This window comes from Periophthalmus magnuspinnatus, chromosome 11 (assembly GCF_009829125.3).
Source record: "Periophthalmus magnuspinnatus isolate fPerMag1 chromosome 11, fPerMag1.2.pri, whole genome shotgun sequence".
Taxonomy (NCBI): Eukaryota; Metazoa; Chordata; class Actinopteri; order Gobiiformes; family Gobiidae; genus Periophthalmus; species Periophthalmus magnuspinnatus.
Window position 1 is genome coordinate 31,976,866 of NC_047136.2, and position 20,165 is coordinate 31,997,030.

At 44.2% G+C, this 20,165-nt stretch overlaps 1 protein-coding gene across 1 annotated transcript in view; it reads right to left on the reverse strand.

Annotated features, from left to right (window-relative positions):
• The window catches only part of calcr (calcitonin receptor), a 203,819-nt gene extending 184,504 nt beyond the window's left edge, over positions 1-19,315 (reverse strand). Inside the window, exon 1 of the mRNA XM_055225250.1 lies at positions 19,156-19,315. The gene's annotated coding sequence lies outside the window, so the exon portion shown is untranslated. The remainder of the gene's footprint in view (positions 1-19,155) is intronic.
• Between the last annotated feature and the right edge of the window lie 850 nt (positions 19,316-20,165).

Sequence of the window (20,165 nt, forward strand, 5' to 3'; positions counted from 1 at the left end):
TTCACTTTATGTCATGATCCATGTTTTTCCTGCTCCCTGTTTTGCCTCCTGTCTTGTTCCTTCCCCTCCCTCACCTGCCTGAGCTGGAGCTGGGCGGAGCTCCTGGCTCCTCCCACGTGCACCTGGAACTCATCAGCACAATCAACGCCACCTGCCGCGGGATAAGAGGAGCCAGGACCAGACACTCGGTGCCAGATCGTCCACGTGTCAACGTGATTATCTTGCTTGTCCTTGCTTTTTTGTATTTTTGCTCTCTGTTACCTTGCTCATTGGAATTTGTGCTACCCTTCAGATCTTGCTCCCTGGACCACCCAGCTCCCTTGCTCCCGGCTCTGCTCCGACCCTTCTACCCAGCCCTGGTACAGTCTTCTTGTCTTACCTCTGCACTCCATGTCACTGGACCCTACCTCGCACCCTGCTCCTCGCTCTGGCTCTGCTCGCCTTGTCTCTGTCCCTGCACTCCCTGGACCCTGGCTCGCACTCTGCTCCTTGCCCCTCTACTGCCCACACCGTCGTCTCCTCTGCACTCCATGTTCTGCCCCTGGACCCTGGCCTGCACCTTGCCCACCGCTCATCGCCAGATCTACCCTCATTATTATACTATTTATCACTTATTGTAAATAAACACTGTAAACTTTTCCCCGAGTCCTGCATCTCTTGATCCAATCCGCCTGCATTACGACACTTTAGCCTCGTAATCAGCTGAGTTCAGGATCACAGTGTATCTCCCTTTGTCAGCTGGCAAAATGTTGATGCCGTGGTCCCTTTCTAGAGCTTCCTTTCCTCTGATGTTATGTTGGGGGAGGAGGTTTGGCGCTGCTCAGTGCAGCTGTTACTTTCAGTCTCAGGTCTTCAGAAGTTCAGTCCTTTGGAAACTACCTCTCTCTCTGACTGGGTCTGCATAACTTTATCTCTAAACATTGTTTAATTTTTCACCTGAATTCTGAATCTTTGGTCCCCCATCAGTTGTTATGACAATATGGCTCTGTGGGGCTTTGTTGGATTGCCAGATGTCAACTGCTCTAGTTAGTGAGGTCTGACTCTTGTAGTAGTCCAGCCCTGACTTCCACACCTTTGTCCACATTGGCTTTGCTTTTCAGATCTGTCAGGTGTGCATCAGTGTTTTAATTTTTAGCTTGAGTGGAACAAGAACAAGAGAAGAATGCATGTCTTAGATATGTGATGTTCTTTCATGGTCCACAGTATTCACAGAACTGGAATTTCGCCACTGTGGGACTAATAAAGGCATATCTTAGAACCTTTCTTTTACTACCCCAATGTCCGCTTCATTGTCCTCAAACTTGAAGAAGTGTGGCACATTGAACCTTTTGCGACTTCTCGAAGAGTCCACATGCTATCAGGTATAATTCAAACTTCTGAATCCAAGGATGCTACTTTTCCACCAGATTACCTTCTATGTACTGGTGGTTTGACGGCTGTAGTTGCTCCATGTCACATATGATAGCTTGTATGAGAATGGTCATAGATTAGTAATAAAGATAAACACATGGTGAACAGGCAGGTTGCATGTTTACTGAATAGCTTGTACAAATTTGTATTCCAGGTTAATAATATCGCTCCCTTGTACTTACACATTACAGGGGCAACCACGGTAACTTTTGGGTTAAGGCTCATAGTCACTGACAGGTGTAATAATGCATTAGTCTAATGCCTCACTCAGACTGCACTGGTCCAGCTGTGGCTCCTGTGTCAGAGTGGTTTAGTTGTGGTGTGACACTCACATTCAGGACCTCTACTGTCCTGTACCACCTTTGAAGCTGCACACACCAGTTGGGATGGGAGGATAGTAAAATTTAGACTCACGATTATTGTGGCCAAATAATCGCGATTAACGATATTATCACGATACGATTATTAACCTGTTAACGTTCTGACGGCCTGGGCCTACTTTACAACTCTACAGCAATGTACATATACTTCTACGTCGCCCACGCAAACAATCTACACATCAAATGAAAGATACGGTGCTCATCTTTCTGAATATGCAAACTATTTTCACCTCCAATCACCACAGTGCTGACAGGGAAGACATTTTTTACAGAAAAGTCACAAATGTGGATTTGGACTTCACTTACGTTTGAGCGCTCTGGTTCTGTCAAACAACATATTCACACAAAATTGGTCTCATTTGTTCTGTACAGATCCAGAATATAATCCAGTCAAGCAATTATGTCCACAAAATAAGTTAAATCCTCGATGTCCAATCTGCTGCAGGAAAGTATTCCAGACGTGAAATCTGCTCCGTCACTTTTTTGAATTTCTTTTGTCGATTTCAGGCATAATAAACTTCTGACAGCACCAACTTTCTTCCTCAGTGCTAAACACGTGTTAGCTTATGATTGACACCGATGTTGGCCACTAAGGTGGGGGCTGTGGGTTACTGGAGCCCCAGACAGCAAATCAGTGCTACAGATGACTTAAAGTGTACGCCCCACTCTCCCCTTTGTAGAATCAACCAATTACATTACACACATTTAGTGATGTTTTCTCCTTACAACCAGTGACCAGAGGAACCCGATGATGTATGGCATGTCATGCTTTTCTGTAAACAGACGTACCTGGCCGAAAATGTGCACTCCTCAGTGTAACCACCATCTTGCAGAAGTGGGACAGCTCTTGTTGTGCCGGAAGTGACGCAAGTGCCCGTCGACAAACACTGCCAACAATGCATTTAAGGCACTTTGGTGAATTGGGACATGGCCGAAGCAGAGTGAATGCAGAAATTTGCATTCTACGCACTGCTATTTTGCATTTTAAACATGACGAAATGGACAAAACAAAAAAGTATGCGATCGAGGACACTGTGGATGTTTGTACAAGTTAAACTAGAGGCATCTCAGATCTGGAGCGGTTCATGGCAAAGAGTGAAGATTCCACAGTGGACTCAAGAGTAGAGGGCCTTATTTTTTGATGGATTGGATGCTGTTCTTGATCGGTAAGTGTGGTTTATTCTGCTACTGACATAATTGTAGGTAAAATATTTTGTGTGTATTCGTTAGCTTTGCTTCTGTGCCCATAGTGCGCATTCAGACCATGCTCTCTGGCACATTTGTGTTTGTTTAAGTGCATGAATATGACGTCATTTGTCTATTGTTTTGAAGGTGTTGTTTTATTCTGCAGTTTGCATTATTGTAGGTAAAAATATTAACACATTAGCATCTCATCTGTGCACACGGGTGAGGCGCACTCTGGCATGGTCCTGTGGAGAGTTACGGGTCAGACTTTGTTTATTGTTGATATCTGGCAGAATATAGTTCAGAAAGTGTCATTGCTGTGACAGATGCCTCCCTTGTGGGCAAACACCAGAACTAACACCTAAACACTGTATTGAAACTGGAAACATAAAGCAGTCTGGTGCCGTAAAGCCAATTATAATCATGCGCGATGATCACGATTATTAAAAAATGCCATGAATGATTACGTCCAGTCAGTAGCTCCCATTCAACTCAAGACAATGTAGAATTGGAGGGAGATGTTTTGCTCATAAAAGTGTTGCACAAAGCATTTGGATTGAAATATTATTCACCTGGATTGTTGAAAGTGACTGTAAATCTTTTGACATTTTGTGCGCCACTTCTTCTAAGCAGTTTTGTGAATTTTTTTGTTTTATCATGATTTCCGATATTATCGTATATCGTCCCATCCCTACACATCAGACCATGTGTTCACGCCATAACCATTAATTTATTATGGCAAAACGTTGGCTCTGGAGTCCGGCTAAAATAAACTCTCAACGGAAAGAATCCAAAGTCATGCAGCACCTCCGCTGGCACTGGACCACACGGCGTGTAGTCTGAAACCACTTTTCCAGGTGCTTAAAATTTTGTGTTAATCATTCCCCTCACATTTGGTGGAAATAAGTAGCCACAGCTGCCCTGGGACAGATTGACAGAAGCAAGGCTGCCAATCTGTGCCATTGAACTTTCTGACCACCACCAACACTCACACACATTCCACTTTCATATTAGGCAAGGCGTGTGAAATGTCTTGCCTAGGGACACAACAACAGAACTTGATCCAAGACCAAGAGGGATCCCCCAACCTTCGGATTGGGAGACCGCTGGTCGGGCCCTAACCACTGAGCCCCTGAGGTGCAGAGGGTATATGCGGACTGAATCAACTATATGTTCTACACCAGGGGTGTTCATTACGTCGATCGCGAAGGCATTTTGGGTAGATCACGTCCCATCATCCATCCAGTCACATGACTAATATACAGGACAACCAGTCAGATTACACTTGACTCTAGGTCACATCATGGGTGCTGCACACGCATAAACAAGCACGAATTATCTTAACCCTATAGCGTCGGATCCTATTGTCGCCGATAGAGCGGGTTGCGGACTTTCCAGCAGTGTAACTCCACAACCAGTTGTGCTTTCATGTAAATTCAAACGGCGTCTCAAAGCGGAGACATGGGGCTATCTAAATATTTTACCTTCATTACAGTAATCTGCCTCTGTTGTCCCTCAAAGGTGACGAATGAGAGCACGGGGCTGCTGGGATTTTCCCAGTCATTTATTCGATGCGTAAAAGAAAAAATACGGATGGATGAGTAAAATAGAAATAGTTGTGTGAAAAAATGCAGTAAATTCTGATTCTTTGTTTAACATGATTTTTATGGCTATAAAAAAAAGACAAAACCGTAATCCACATGATTAGCTCTGTTATCACTTTCAAACGAAAAATGCAATTTTACTCCTGGCTGTCAGAAGCTACTGCCCGAACTATGCATCCCTCACTGATTCCATTCAGTGCAAGTCATCAGAGCAGTAATCATCATTCAAGTAATTATCAACATGTAAGAAGTTCAATTGTGTTGTGCAGTATTATCTCATGATGTTGTGCAAGGTCCATCAAAATACACTGTACATGTAAAGAATTCATAATACATTTACAAATAAATATATGTTTAACATTTTTGTATTAGGTGGTAGATCTTTCAGACACGATCATTTAGTAGCTCACATACTAAAAAAGTCTGAGCACCCCTGTTCACCACTGATGTTCTGTTAACCTGTGTGCTCTTGTGTGTCATACCTGTGCTGAATAGACGTGATGCCCTTCCTTCTGCCCCACACATGCACTAGATGTTTTATTTGTGATGGACCGTACTGCTCTCTTGTGTCATACCTGAGCTGATTAAGCCTCATGCCCTCCCTCCTGCTTGTCCCACACATGGAGAGTAGCTGCTCTGATTCTGATGGTTTCATGTGCTTGAATCTGCATGAGCCCATCATAACTCACAGCCAGAGAAGACCAGTAGAGACCAGGAATGTTGCTGTACTCTGAGCGCACTGTTTTCACTTCACAACCATAGTCTCACTGTTAATAGCATATCAGCACTTTAAAGGGTTAGGTGTAGGCATTATTATGCAAAAATCTACCATGTTATTACGCTGTTCCCTCATCAAAAGCATGCCCGCAGAGGTTTTAGATGTCATCAATACATTTTTGAGTATTTTAGTTTTCCACCTGGGCCCTATTTGAATCCTCCTATCCAATTCTCCGCTCACAAGCCTACGATACCCATGCTCCTATTTTCCATAATATAGAAAAATAGGATACAAAACAATACGCTACAGCTTCACAAACCTGGTGCGATGTGCAGGAGTTTCATTAGTGGAATGGGCACTGATTATGTTGTGATTGCACTAAGGAGGAGTGACATAGCAAGTGGAGCAAGGGGGGATTCAGAGGATCAAAAATGAAAGTGAAACTTATTAAACATGTTAATATGTTGTTTTTGCCAAATATAGTTTTCAAAACAATACAAAAGTAACAATATGATCTAAATACCTACCTGCTGCCCTCAGGGAGAAGGTACAGGTCCATACGGGCCAGAACATCCAGACTGGCCAACAGTCTGTATCCACAGGCTGTGAGGCTCCTGAACTCTGCCCCTCTCCCCTCTCGGCCCCTCTCTGCCCCTCTCTCACGGACAAAAACCACATCCAACTCTCAATAACACTGAACTGGTTGCATTGTTGCATTTTTGTCATTATTCTCAAGTCCCTGTCTGTATGTCCCTGTTTTTGTGCACCTTACTGACACCATCATGCTGCTACAAGACTGTCTCATGTTTCACTGAAGCCACACTGGGTCAATGTTACACTGGGGTTTAAGGGTATTTATCAAATCAAATCAAATCAAACTTTATTTATATAGCACTTTTCATACAAAAAAAAAAAGTAACACAAAGTGCTTTACAAAGCATTAAAATCAGTCCCACCCACCAAACCCACCCAGCCACCCGACAGCCCAACAACCCAACCCCAACACATCAATAATCATAACCAAACAACCCCCCACCCCAACACACACTCCCACCCCCCACCTCAACACATGTTAAAATACCTCAGTTTCATTTAAAATATGTTTAAGTGGAACAGGCTGGATAAAGATGAACCAGATGAGAGAGAGAGAACCACCAGAGGAACCATCTGCACCAGGAACAGGGTCACCCACAGCCACAGGACACCAGCCCAGGGCCCAGAGAAGAGATGAGGCAAGACCAAACCTCCAGGGCCCACGAGCCAGGGCCCAGCAGCCACAGCCAACCACAGCTCCCGGTGCAGAGGGCTCCTCAGAGGAAACACTGGCAAATCTAAAATGATTAAAAATAATAAAATAAGTCAAAACTAATAAATAAGTCAATAAATAATAAAATAAATAACCAATAAATAATAAAATAATCAATAAATAATAAAATAAGTCAAAACTAAACAAGTAAATAAAACATAAGTAAAACATAAACACACTAGCCAGCCTAAATAAGACTAAATAAATAGAGAAGTAAACTAAAATGATAAATACTAATCAAAAGCTATGCTAAAAAGATGGGTCTTGAGCCTGCTTTTAAAAACCTGAATGTTCTCTGCGGCACTTATGCACTTTATGGGATGCTCCAAACACAATTTCATTGTTCTTTTTGTGACAATGACTATAAATAAACTGAATGACTGAATGAATGACTAAATATGTTTTATGTTAGCAGTTAATACCCCAGACAAGGGTAATATCCCCTCAGGACAGCAAATGATGAGAGATCTTTATACCCAGTAGTCCTCCTGCTCCTATAAGGAGTCCATGTCTACATATGGGCTTTGCTGCTAATCCCGCATTGCTTGAGTGCTCAGAACATTAAGGTGCTGTTGTAAAATGTCACATAGCCATTTTCCAAAATAAAACTACATGAATGAAAATCTGCTGCGAGCTGCAGTGAAATGTCACTACTATGATGCAGGCCAAGCAGCAAAGAGGCAAAGCTGTGGATTTGAACACAAGATACTACTACTACTTGATTCTGTTATTAAGAGATTTTAGATCAATATTGGTACCACTAGCCCTGTCAAAATAACAAATTTTGATGTACAATATATTGGTGAGGAAAATATAGACATAAACGATGATATTGAATGCCATTATGCGTAACCCTAAAGCAGGATTTTTCCCAAGAAATGATCCCAGTATTATTAATGAATCATTAGAAGTAACCCTCTACAACTCAAATCTTCAGAAAATTACAACAAATTACAAAAAGTTGTCCACTGGCAGAAAGAAAAAGTACCCACCATGAATATTGCTCCCCAAAATTTTTTGTTACATCCATTCTATCTATGTATTGAAATATAAATGATGATGATGTCCTTACTGTGAGCGGGCTTGCATCTCCACAAACCTGACTCTAAACTTTATTGGCTATGTTCGCTGATTTGTGCATTGTGTCAGCATGGAAACTGCTGAATATTCCACCATTGATATACATGGAGGACTCTCCCAGCGTAATGTCACGGCAAAGTATCAATTCATATTTCAGGTATGTTAAAATATGTAAAACACTGCTCAGATATGAATGCTTGCACGGTCTGGAGGATGCATATCCATATGAACCATCTCGCACTCTGAGGACTTCAGGGACCGGCCTCCTGCTGGTGCTCAGAGTCAGGACTAAACATGGGGAATGGGCGTTTCAGTTTTATGCAGCTAAAACCTGGAACAATCTTCCTGAAGATGTGAGACAGGCCTCTACTTTGACAATGTTTAAATCCAGGCTCAAAACGGTTCTGTTCAGCTGTGCAGACGACTGAAAGGTTTTTATTCTGCACTCTTCTGTTTTAATGTTAATTTTATGATGATTATTTGTGATTTATGTTTTTATTTGTATGATTTTAATGTCTTTCTTATTCTGTAAAGCACTTTGAATTACTTTGTGTATGAATTGTGCTATACAAATAAACTTGCCTTGCCTTGCCATAGCACACAGGCACATTTCAGCCATATTCTGAAATGTCCCTGTGTGTCAGATGCCCTCCCTGCATCTCCCCGGAGTCTTATTCTGCATAAACACTGCTAACCCTGTAGTTTAGATCTCTATAAACATGTGGTTCTTGTATTAATTTGTCAGTTCATATAAAAAGTATTTTTGTCAATTCTTCTGGGTACGTTTAAAATGTGAACTTTGAGCAGAATCTTTTTGTTTAAACATAAATTGCTAATCTAATCATAATCACATTGTGATTATGATTAGATTAGCAGAATTCAAATAATTCCTAAATCTTTTTCCTGTTGGCGTTTGGAAATTCAGAGCTGGAGTTTTGAGAACAGGAGCAGGGTCGGCCAAATTTCTCACCTCTGAAGCCTCTCCATAAACACCAGCGCAGGTGTGAGTGTGGGCCACATGAAATATTTTTGTCCAGGCTTTCAGTGCAAGGTCAGCAGCAGGAATACTCCAGATGCTCTTTCTCATACTGAAACATACTGTGACAGGAGTGGTATTTCAAAAATCTATTTTGTTATTGTATGTATGGTTTCAGCTACTTTCTACTTTTTGCCCCAGCACCAGTAATGAAGCGTCAGGCAGTTTTTCCCTGTCACAAAACATAACCGCTTTAAAGACAGATATTGTACGCTGATTCTTTTTGTGTGGTTTTTTTTTGTGTGTGTGTTTTTTTTTTTTTACATTGTATTGTTTTTTTGCCACTTTTGTAACAAAAGTTACACACTGTACATTTAAAGAGAGGGTATGCAAAGTGAAGTTTCCTAACATGTTAGAAACTTGTTCTCTCGTAAAATAAAATGCCTGAATCTCTCCCAGGCCTGAATCGAACCCTTCTTATTGTAAACAGAATGATGCTATCCAAAACAGCCCACAGGCCTATGTTACCCATGCTCCCACAGCCATGTTTCATAAATAGACATAACCAGTCAAAAGTGTGGACACACCCTCTCATTCAATGTTTGATTTTCTTTATTTTTTACTACTTCATCAAATATATTACATAAGATATATAGATTTATGTAGCAAAGACAAAAACATAAACAACTTTACTAATCTTTTTATAATTAATATTCAAATCCTTAAAATAGCCAAGCTACAGCAATGTAGAACTGCCATTCTGTACTTGAATAAAAAATGAGCAGTGTCATGTTTTAACATGATACTATCATGAAATGAAGTGACATTATGATGAAATTGCTGTCTTGAAATTATGTGATGATTTCACAACATCATGGAACAAAATTATCATAAAAAATCATGATAAGGAATTACCATGAAATAACGTGATGTGTAAAATGAGGAACTATGGCTATCTTTCACTTTTGCTCATTTGTATGGCAAGATACAGGATATGCTACTGATCTTGGGATGACTTTTCCCGCCACGCAGTAGTAGTAGTACTAGTAGTAGAGCCTCTAGGAGTAGACTTACTGCTTGTGTGTAAATGACGAGGCCGCATCACTGATGGTAAGATGAGCCCATGAGGGAGCACTGAAGTGAGCGCGTCAGTACTGTGAGCTTCCTGTGGTCCTCCATATCCAAGTCTGTGGCTGAGTGAACTCAACTTGGACCTATGGGAGATGGATGAATCTCTCTCTTTGAGATTGAAGCCCATAGTCTACAGCTGTGCGCACAGCAAGAAGCAGCTTTCTGTCACTGACCAAAGTCTACAACTTCATGAAATAAATAATTTAATGAAGCACCTAACAGCACCTACTGAAGCACCTCTGTGTCCTCATTCTGATCCAGCATCTGTCTGATGCTCTTCTGTGTCACTGTCACGGAATGTATCCCCTCTGTGTAAAGGTGCTGAGTGGCAGCGGAAGGATGGCACACATGGCCAGTTCTGGGTAGTTCCCAGAACTGAAGAAGCGGCTTTGGCTACGGATCAGACCTGAACAACAGCAGGGATCAGACCTGGACAACTGCAGGGACTGCACAGACATTTGGAAGAATAGTGTATAGTGCAGTGTATCAAAATGAGGCCAATTTTGTGTTGGGCCATGCTCCTCCTGGAGCAGCCTTGCTACAAGCAGCCCCTGCTTATCCAATGTCCAGTGAAACTCATCTTCCCAGCACACCAAGCACCAGGTACTGCGCAGAGGCAAAGCCACAAATAGGCGAAGGGCTCCAGGCGTGAGACTGGAGCCCTTCCTTTTTTTTGAGGCCGAGTTGTCAGATGATGATCACTCTCTGAGGCTGCTAGACAAAATGCCACGCTCTGAGCGCTGTCTCTTTGGCTCAGCAGAGCTGGGACGTCATCCTCATCAGCTATTGACTCACTGTAGAGAATGAGGGTTTGGTGGTTATTTTCCACTCGGATGTCTCGTTATGGATAGTGGTGCTATCATACATGAGTTCAAAATAAAACTGAGACTAATTACACATTTTGATATGTTGTCTTTGGGAAATATAAAACAATAAAAAATAGAAACAATAAAAAAACATGGTGATCTAAATATGTGTTAGCACTTAATACCCCACAGAAATGTAATCATTGTTCTGTGGTGGCGTTACACATTTGTTTCTGCCCTGCTGAGGACCAAAGTGGCTATGCTGTTTACATCCTCATTTCCCTGGACAAATGTTTGTTTGGACAAGGTTCCTGTAGATAAGGGCCACAACCCAAAACTTCTGTCTTCTTAAAGTATTGCCACTTTTCCTCTTCAATGAGATGTGCTATATTTTTTGATGTAGCATCAAGACTTTCCAACGACGGAGACAGGCACAATGTACAGTGACATCCTCAAAATGGCAAACAACAACAAACGATTCTTTGTTTAAATCATATGGATTGACTGGAGTGTCTTACCCCGCAGCACATCGTCATATGCACTGTGCGATTTGACCCGACTACCCTAAGGTCAGAGGGCAGAACACACACTAGAAGAGGTATATTTTAACTGGATGCATGCATAAATGAATGTGCAATGCAACATTTCAGTTAAAAAACAAAACAAAAAACTGTTAAAACAGTTAAAACTTTGAACAAGGTTTACCCTAACCTATTTTAATATAATTTGTTCATGTTCGGCAGGCCAGAAAAAAAAGCCCAAAGGGCTGTGTGTGGCCCCCGGGCCGTAGTTTGCCCATGTCTGGTATAGATCCATGTTTATCTGTAAATATTTTTATAAAGAGTCCAAGTGAAGCGTCTAACATGGGCCACACACTCCTCTTTCAGAATGTCCAGTTTATAGGGTTGTCCAAAGCATTGCAAATCAGGTACTAATTGATACTAAAACTAGCATCAAAACTCGATACTGATTTGAGCATGTATCGATACTAAAAAGTCCCATTCACAGGAAAGAACAAGTATAAAACACACAGACTCGTATGAGCCCATGGACCACTATGAACCTACTGGATACTGAGGGATAACACACATATAAAACACATGGGAACAGATCACAAAGTACTATGATTTAATGTTAAAAATCACATTCTGTTGTCTAAAGAAAGTGTTTTTTATTGTCATTGTGGTATCAGAATTGGGATTGAGTATCAAGTTAATTTCTTAGTATCAAAATCAAGTTTTACATTTTATTGTGATAACACGAAGACACCAAGAACCAGTAAAATGTCCACGTCCATCAGTGTTTACTTGTATTCACAAATCACTTAAAGATCGGTTATGTAACAGAGAATTGTGGTGGTGCTTTTTGTAGCAAAAGTATAAAGAAACCACTCATAGTGCCTATGTGTTTTTTTGGGACAGCTGTGAGTCTTTGTTTAAGATGCTGTACCTGATTTTTACAGTCTTAAAAACATGAAAACAAAACTAGTTCATTTTAAATGCAGTGCTTTTACCACCTGTTGCCTCCTCAAAAACAGACCTGGAGTGGTGTTTTGTTTTATTCACATATGTTTGACTAACACTTTATTATTAGTCTGTCTACATCTCCAAAGCTCAAAATGCTCTGTTCCACCTTGTGATGTCATGAAGTGGTAGTTTTCAAGTTAATGGCGCCTTTTACCTTTAGTTCAGTAGAGATTGGAGATTCCAAGGCTGACATAATTCAAGTGATTCTAGTGAAGGCACGTGGAGTGTAAAAACACAGTGGAGCAATTCCTGTATTACCAAGTGACATCACAAGGTGGAAGAGATTGTTTTCAGTTTGACAGAAGAACTGTGTCTAAATTTGCAGGATTTGTGTGTTAAACATGAATGAAACAAAACACAAATCTGTTTGTGATGAAGAAATGACATTATAACATAGATGAGAGAATAGTGTCATATGGGCCCTTTACCTGTACAATAATAAAACATGTGTGAGTATTATTAGCATGCATTACAATGCCATTAGCATGTGCAGGGAGCTAACTGCTAAAGACACACAAAGAGCTTACAGTGCATTATTCATTCTTTCCAAACTTGCTGGTGGTAAGCTAGTACTGTAGCCACAGCTGCCCCGGGACATACTGACAGAAGAGAAGCCATCACCCCCTCTGACCACCACCGACACACACACCACATTCATACTAAGCATTATGGGTCAAGTGTCCTCCTCAGCCTTCCTTTTTCCTTTCTCACTGTTCTATCCTGTCTTTCGCTCTACACCTCACCTTTTCCTATCCCCCTGCTCTATCCTGTTTTTCACTCTGTGCCTCCTCTTTTCCTCCCCCACTGTTCTCTCCTGGCTTTCCCTCTGATCCTATCCCTGTCGACATGAGCTGTTAAGTTTTACACAGAGAAGAGACGTGACTCAAACAACAGTGAATTCCTAAATGTCCAAATGTTTTAGGTGAAACAGAGAAAATACTGGAAAAGTCACTTTGAAGCTTGTTTTGTCCTCAGAGACGCCCAGCAGGAGGACATGGGCAGACGAGTGCAAGTGTGTGAGAGAGGGAGAGGGAGGAGAGGGAGGAGAGAGACACTCAGCAGGAAGAGGGCAGTCCAGTGTTAGACAAGAGAGGAAGAGAAAAAGAGGGAGAAGGGGGCAAACAGAGAGGGAGAGACAGTGCGACAGTGTGTGTGTGTGTGGGGGGGGGGGGGTGCGAAAGAGGAGTGGAGAGAGTAGGAGGGGGACAGAGAGAGAAGAGGGGCAGAGAGAGATGGAGGGAAAAAAGGGGCAAACAGAAAGGGGGGGAGACAGTGAGAGAGAGACAGCACTACAGTGTGTGTGTTTGTGTGTGTGTGTGAGAGACAGAGAGAGTGAGAGAGAGAGAAAGAAAGACAGAGTACAGACACAGAAGAGGAGAGAGAGGAGGAGAGTACAGGCACACACGAGGAGAAAGAGGAGGAGAGTACAGGCACACATGAGGAGAAAGAGGAGGAGAGTACAGGCACACACGAGGAGAAAGAGGAGGAGAGTACAGGCACACACGAGGAGAAAGAGGAGGAGAGTACAGGCACACACGAGGAGAAAGAGGAGGAGAGTACAGGCACAGAGGAGGAGAAAGAGGAGGAGAGTACAGGCACAGAGGAGAAAGAGGAGGAGAGTACAGGCACAGAGGAGGAGAAAGAGGAGGAGAGTACAGGCACAGAGGAGAAAGAGGAGGAGAGTACAGGCACAGAGGAGGAGAAAGAGGAGGAGAGTACAGGCACACACGAGGAGAAAGAGGAGGAGAGTACAGGCACAGAGGAGGAGAAAGAGGAGGAGAGTACAGGCACAGAGGAGAAAGAGGAGGAGAGTACAGGCACAGAGGAGGAGAAAGAGGAGGAGAGTACAGGCACAGAGGAGGAGAAAGAGGAGGAGAGTACAGGCACACACGAGGAGAAAGAGGAGAGTACAGGCACAGAGGAGGAGAAAGAGATGGAGAGTACAGGCACACACGAGGAGAAAGAGGAGGAGAGTACAGGCACACACGAGGAGAAAGAGGAGGAGAGTACAGGCACACACGAGGAGAAAGAGGAGGAGAGTACAAGCACACACGAGGAGAAAGAGGAGGAGAGTACAGGCACAGAGGAGGAGAAAGAGGAGGAGAGTACAGGCACAGAGGAGGAGAAAGAGGAGGAGAGTACAAGCACAGAGGAGGAGAGTAGAGGAGGAGAGTACAAGCACAGAGGAGGAGAGTAGAGGAGGAGAGTACAAGCACAGAGGAGGAGAAAGAGGAGGAGAGTACAGGCACACATGAGGAGAAAGAGGAGGAGAGTACAGGCACACATGAGGAGAAAGAGGAGGAGAGTACAGGCACAGAGGAGGAGAAAGAGGAGGAGAGTACAGGCACACATGAGGAGAAAGAGGAGGAGAGTACAAGCACAGAGGAGGAGAAAGAGGAGGAGAGTACAGGCACAGAGGAGGAGAAAGAGGAGGAGAGTACAAGCACAGAGGAGGAGAGTAGAGGAGGAGAGTACAAGCACAGAGGAGGAGAGTAGAGGAGGAGAGTACAAGCACAGAGGAGGAGAAAGAGGAGGAGAGTACAGGCACAGAGGAGGAGAGTACAGGCACAGAGGAGGAGAAAGAGGAGGAGAGTAGAGGGGAAGAGAATAAAGGGGGAGAGTAGAGGAGAAGAGGGCTCCATATCACACAGGAGCTGTTTTGACAAAAAGCTGTAATTTGTTTTTCATAAACACAACTTGACCAACTGTCACTGTTGCCGCGGCAACAAGTGCAACATTTTTGAGGAAAAGAGAGAGAGAACAAAACAAAGCCACACTCTGTACTCTCTCTGCACCTGTACTCTGTGGGTGTGTGTGTGTGTGTATACTCTCTCTGCACCTGTACGGTGTGTGCGTGTGTGTGTGTATACTCTCTCTGCACCTGTACTCTGTGTGCGTGTGTGTGTGTATACTCTCTCTGCACCTGTACTCTGTGTGTGTGTGTGTACTCTCTCTGCACCTTTACTCTGTGTGTGTGTATACTCTCTCTGCACCTGTACTCTGTGTGTGTACTCTCTCTGCACCTGTACTCTATGTGTGTGTATACTCTCTCTGCACCTGTACTCTGTGTGTGTGTACTCTCTCTGCACCTGTACTCTGTGTGTGTGTATACTCTCTCTGCACCTGTACTCTGTGTGTGTGTATACTCTCTCTGCACCTGTACTCTGTGTGTGTGTATACTCTCTCTGCACCTGTACTCTGTGTGTGTGTATACTCTCTCTGCACCTGTACTCTGTGTGTGTGTATACTCTCTCTGCGCCTGTACTCTGTGTGTGTGTGTATACTCTCTCTGCACCTGTACTCTGTGTGTGTATGTGTGTGTATATACTCTCTCTGCACCTGTACTCTGTGTGTGTGTATACTCTCTCTGCACCTGTACTCTGTGTGTGTGTATACTCTCTCTGCGCCTGTACTCTGTGTGTGTGTATACTCTCTATGCACCTGTACTGTGTGTGTGTGTGCGCGTGTGTATATACTCTCTGCACCTGTACTCTGTGTGTGCGTGTGTGTGTATACTCTCTCTGCACCTGTACTCTGTGTGTGCGTGTGTGTGTGTATACTCTCTCTGCACCTGTACGCTGTGTGTGTGTGTGTGTGTATACTCTCCCTGCACCTGTACTCTGTGTGTGTGTATACTCTCTCTGCACCTGTACTCTGTGAGTGTGTATACTCTCCCTGCATCTTTACTCTGTGTGCGTGTGTGTGTGTGTACTCTCTCTGCACCTGTACGGGGTGTGTGTGTGTGTGTGTGTATACTCTCTCTGCACCTGTACTCTCTGTGTGTGTGTATACTCTCCCTGCACCTGTACTCTGTGTGTGTGTATACTCTCTCTGCACCTGTACTCTGTGTGTGTGTATACTCTCTCTGCACCTTTACTCTGTGTGTGTGTGTGTGTGTGTGTGTGTGTACTCTCTCTGCACCTGTACTCTGTGTGTGTGTGTATACTCTCTCTGCACCTGTACTCTGTGTGTGTGTATACTCTCTCTGCACCTGTACTCTGTGTGTGTGTATACTCTCTCTGCACCTGTACTCTGTGTGTGTGTATACTCTCTCTGCACCTGTACTCTGTGTGTGTGTGTGTGTATACTCTCTCTGCACCTGTACTCTGTGTGTGTGTATACTCTCTCTGCACCTGTACTCTGTGTGTGTGTGTGTGTGTGTGTGTGTATATACTCTCTCTGCACCTGTACTCTGTGTGTGTATACTCTCTCTGCACCTTTACTCTCTCTGTGTGTGTATACTCTCTTTGCCCATGTACTCTGTCTGTGTGTGCATTCTCTCTGTCTGCATCTCTCTCTGCACCTGTACACTATGTGTATACTCTCTATGCACATGTACTCTTTGTGTGTGTGGGTGTGTGTGTGCCCTCTTTCTCTCTGCACTTGTGCTCTGTGTATGTTTGCACTATCTCTCTGCATGTGTACTCTGTGTTTCTGTGTGTACTCTCTCAAGAGTACACCAGGACTAAACTAGGTCTAAACCAGGACTAAACCAGGAGTACACCAGGACTAAACTAGGTCTAAACCAGGACTAAACCAGAAGTATACCAGGACTAAATATAAAACAGGACTAAACCTAGACCAGGATTATCATGTCTAAACCTAATCCAGGAATAAAGCAGAACTATCAAAATTTAACCAGGACTAGATCAGTACTAACAGGTCTCGACCAGGACTAAACCAGGACTAAACCAGGTGTAAACCAGGTCTGAACTAGGATTATCAGGTCTAAACCAAGAATAAATCAGGACTAAACCATGACCAGGAGTGGACAAGGACCAGACCAATTGTAAACTGTTCTAAACCAGATCTAAACCAAGATTAAACCAGGAGTAGCCCAGGACTATCAGGTCTAGACTAGGACTAAACCAGGACTAGGCCAGGATTATCAGGTCTAAACAGTTCTAAATCATAGGAAAAGATGAAGTTTAAATCTGTCAACTGGATAAATCGTAGTAGGAGTGAAGACATTTTGCTGCTCATCCAAGCTGCTTCTTCAGTTCCAGTCAGATTAGTAGTGGACACAGATTTAAACTTCCTCTTTTGCTATGGATCAGACCTGGATGACTGAGGGATTACACCAGGACTATCAGGTCTAAACCAAGACTAAATCAGGACTTAACCATGACTACACCAGGGGTGGACTAGGACTAGACTAGTTCTAAACAGTTCTAAATCAGGTCGAAGCCAGGACTAAATCAGGACTACACCGTGACAATTAGGTCTAAAACAGAACTATGTGACTAAACCAGGATTAAACTAGAACTATCAGATCTAAAATAGATCTAAACCAGGACTGGACCAGGACTAGACAGGACTATCAGGAGATGGATGAGTTGTGCTCTGTCCTCGTGCATGTTACAGTTGAAAGCACATATTTGTATAAAGCCTTAAAGTGCTGCGTAAATCTGAAGCATAAATCAAATGCACCATATGGATCTCTGTTTAAACCAAGAACTAAATTCAGACTGATCCAGGAGTACAACAGGACTGAAACAGGACTAAACCAGGTCCAAAGCAGGACTTGAATAGAACTAAAAAAAAAACAAAACTCACTATTAAATCTAGAGCTGTACTAAACCAGGACTAAACCTGGAGTGCTAAATCAGAGCTGAAGCAGAGCTGAATTAGGACACCGTGGCTATAAGACAAAATGTCTGTCGAATTGAGGGACCAAACTGGGACTTAACCAGTACTAAACCAGGACTAAACTAGCACTAAACCAGGACTACACCAAACTCAAATACCTGTGCCATGGATCATAGGACTAAACTAGGACTAAATCAGGACTAAACCATTACAACAACAGGACTAAACCAGGACTAAACCAGGTTAAACCAGGTTAAACCAGGACTAAACCAGGACTAAACCAGGAATAGCCAGGACTAAATCAGGACTAAACCAGGACTAAACCAGGAACAGCCAGGACTAAATCAGGACTAAACTAGGACTAAACTAGGACTAAATCAGGACTAAACTAAGACTAAACTAAGACTAAACTAGGACTAAACCAGGACTAAACCAGGACAAAATCAGGACTAAACCAGGACTAAACAGGACTAAACTAGGACTAAATCAGGACTAAACCATTAAAACAGGACTAAACCAGGGATAAAACAAGGATAAACCAGGACTAAACCATGACTAAACTAAGACTAAACCAGGACTAAACCAGGACTAACCTTGGACTACATCAGTGCTAAGACAGACATTAAGCGCGTGCTGTATGGTCTAGTTGGACTAAACCAGATCTAGCCCTCGCCAGAACTAAACTAGGACTGAACTCGAACTAAACCAGAATTCAAGCAGGACTAGGACTAAATCAGTACTCACATTGAGGTTTCTCCATCGTGATTAAAATAGATCAAGAGCCTTTTCAAAATATCCTGTGACAATGAAGTAATGACGACTTTCCATTGTACTAAACCAAATCGCTGAGTGGATGCCTCTTTTTATACCACATTAAGTGATAACAGAGGATCAAATAGACCCTAAATCTCAAACGGAGCGTGGGAGTGAGAGGTCCACGCACGGGACCTCTCCTGTGGACTCTACACAGCCCGTCCACCACGCGTCATTTTCGGATTGCACATGAGCACACAGCGTGGTCCGTCTGCGCCTCAGAGCCTCTGCACATGAGCACACAGCGTCTGCGCCTGGAGCTCAGAGCCTCTGCACATGAGCAATCAGCGCAGTCTGTCTGCGCCTGGAGCTCAGAGCCTCTGCACATGAGCAATCAGCGCAGTCTGTCTGCGCCTGGAGCTCAGAGCCTCTGCACATGAGCACACAGCGTCTGCGCCAGGAGAACAGAGCCTCTGCACATGAGCACACAGCCCCCCCTACCAAATGAACAGTTTATACCATATTAGAGCGCGAGGAGGATTTTCTGTTGCGTCACTGCCTCCTGACAAACACAACACTTAAAACACAGCGTTTAACCTTCGGGAATCTACCTCCAGACCCGGAGGAGCAGATTGAGTGCAGCCGTGGGCGCTCGTGCCTTGACCCGCTCGAGCTCGGACCGGAGCCGTACCTTTGAGTGGATGCTCGGAGGATGGAGGTGCGTGCGTCCCTCTCGTCACGTTGCTCCGTCTATCGCGGCATCAGTGAAAACTACTTTTACTCCTCCGGGTCTGTGGGTTTTCCCCGTCACACGTGATCCAAAAGCCCGCGTGTTCGCCCCGTGCATTCGCGGATTTGCTATCCATGAAGGAGCCGGGGGGTTGGCGGTCCGGAGCCGGTGAGGAGCGGAGCGCGGACTGACTCCTGACTCCTGGTCCACAGAACTACACACGCGGCGCTCTCTCGCTCCTCCTTGCTCACCATGTGTCGTTTGCGCATGAAAAGCCCACGCAGCGGTGACTGGCATACGCAGCGTGAGGCGGGAGGGAGGGAGTCCAACCACAGCCCAGTGTCGCGGAGCGTCGGTCACCGCTCACGAGTCCGATTCCCACGGAGCGCTTTGCCTCTGCTCTCAGCTGGTCCAACTCAAAGTCCGCCATCTGCTGTCCATGTCCGTCTGACCGTATGTACACCTACACATGGGGACACGTGTCCTCTGGACATTCAGTCCGGTACAAAACGGTCTCACGCACGTTCACACACCTGTACAGGCACTGGAGTCTCAAGGACACAGGGAGCGGGGATGGAACCGCTGACCCTGTGACGATTATAAATAAATGAGTCTCAGTGTCACGATGCTGAGAGCATAAAGAGCTTTGACACTCTGAGGTGTTAAGATACTGTAGCCACAGCTGCCCTGAGACAGAGACAGGCTGCCATTCTACACCATCGGCCCCTTCTACCAGCTCTCGCGCACCCATCAGAACCACACGAGGCAAGGTGGGTGGAGCCTCTGCTGCCCCCTGTGGGACCAGGTACCAGGTACATTTAGCCATCTCATCACACAGCTGTCCCAGGCCACAGGAGAGAAGGAGAGGAGAGGGAGAGGGGAGAGGGGGGAGGAGAGAGGGAGAGGAGAGAGGAGAGAGGGAGAGGAGAGGAGAGGAGAGAGGGAGAGGAGAGAGGAGAGAGGGAGAGGAG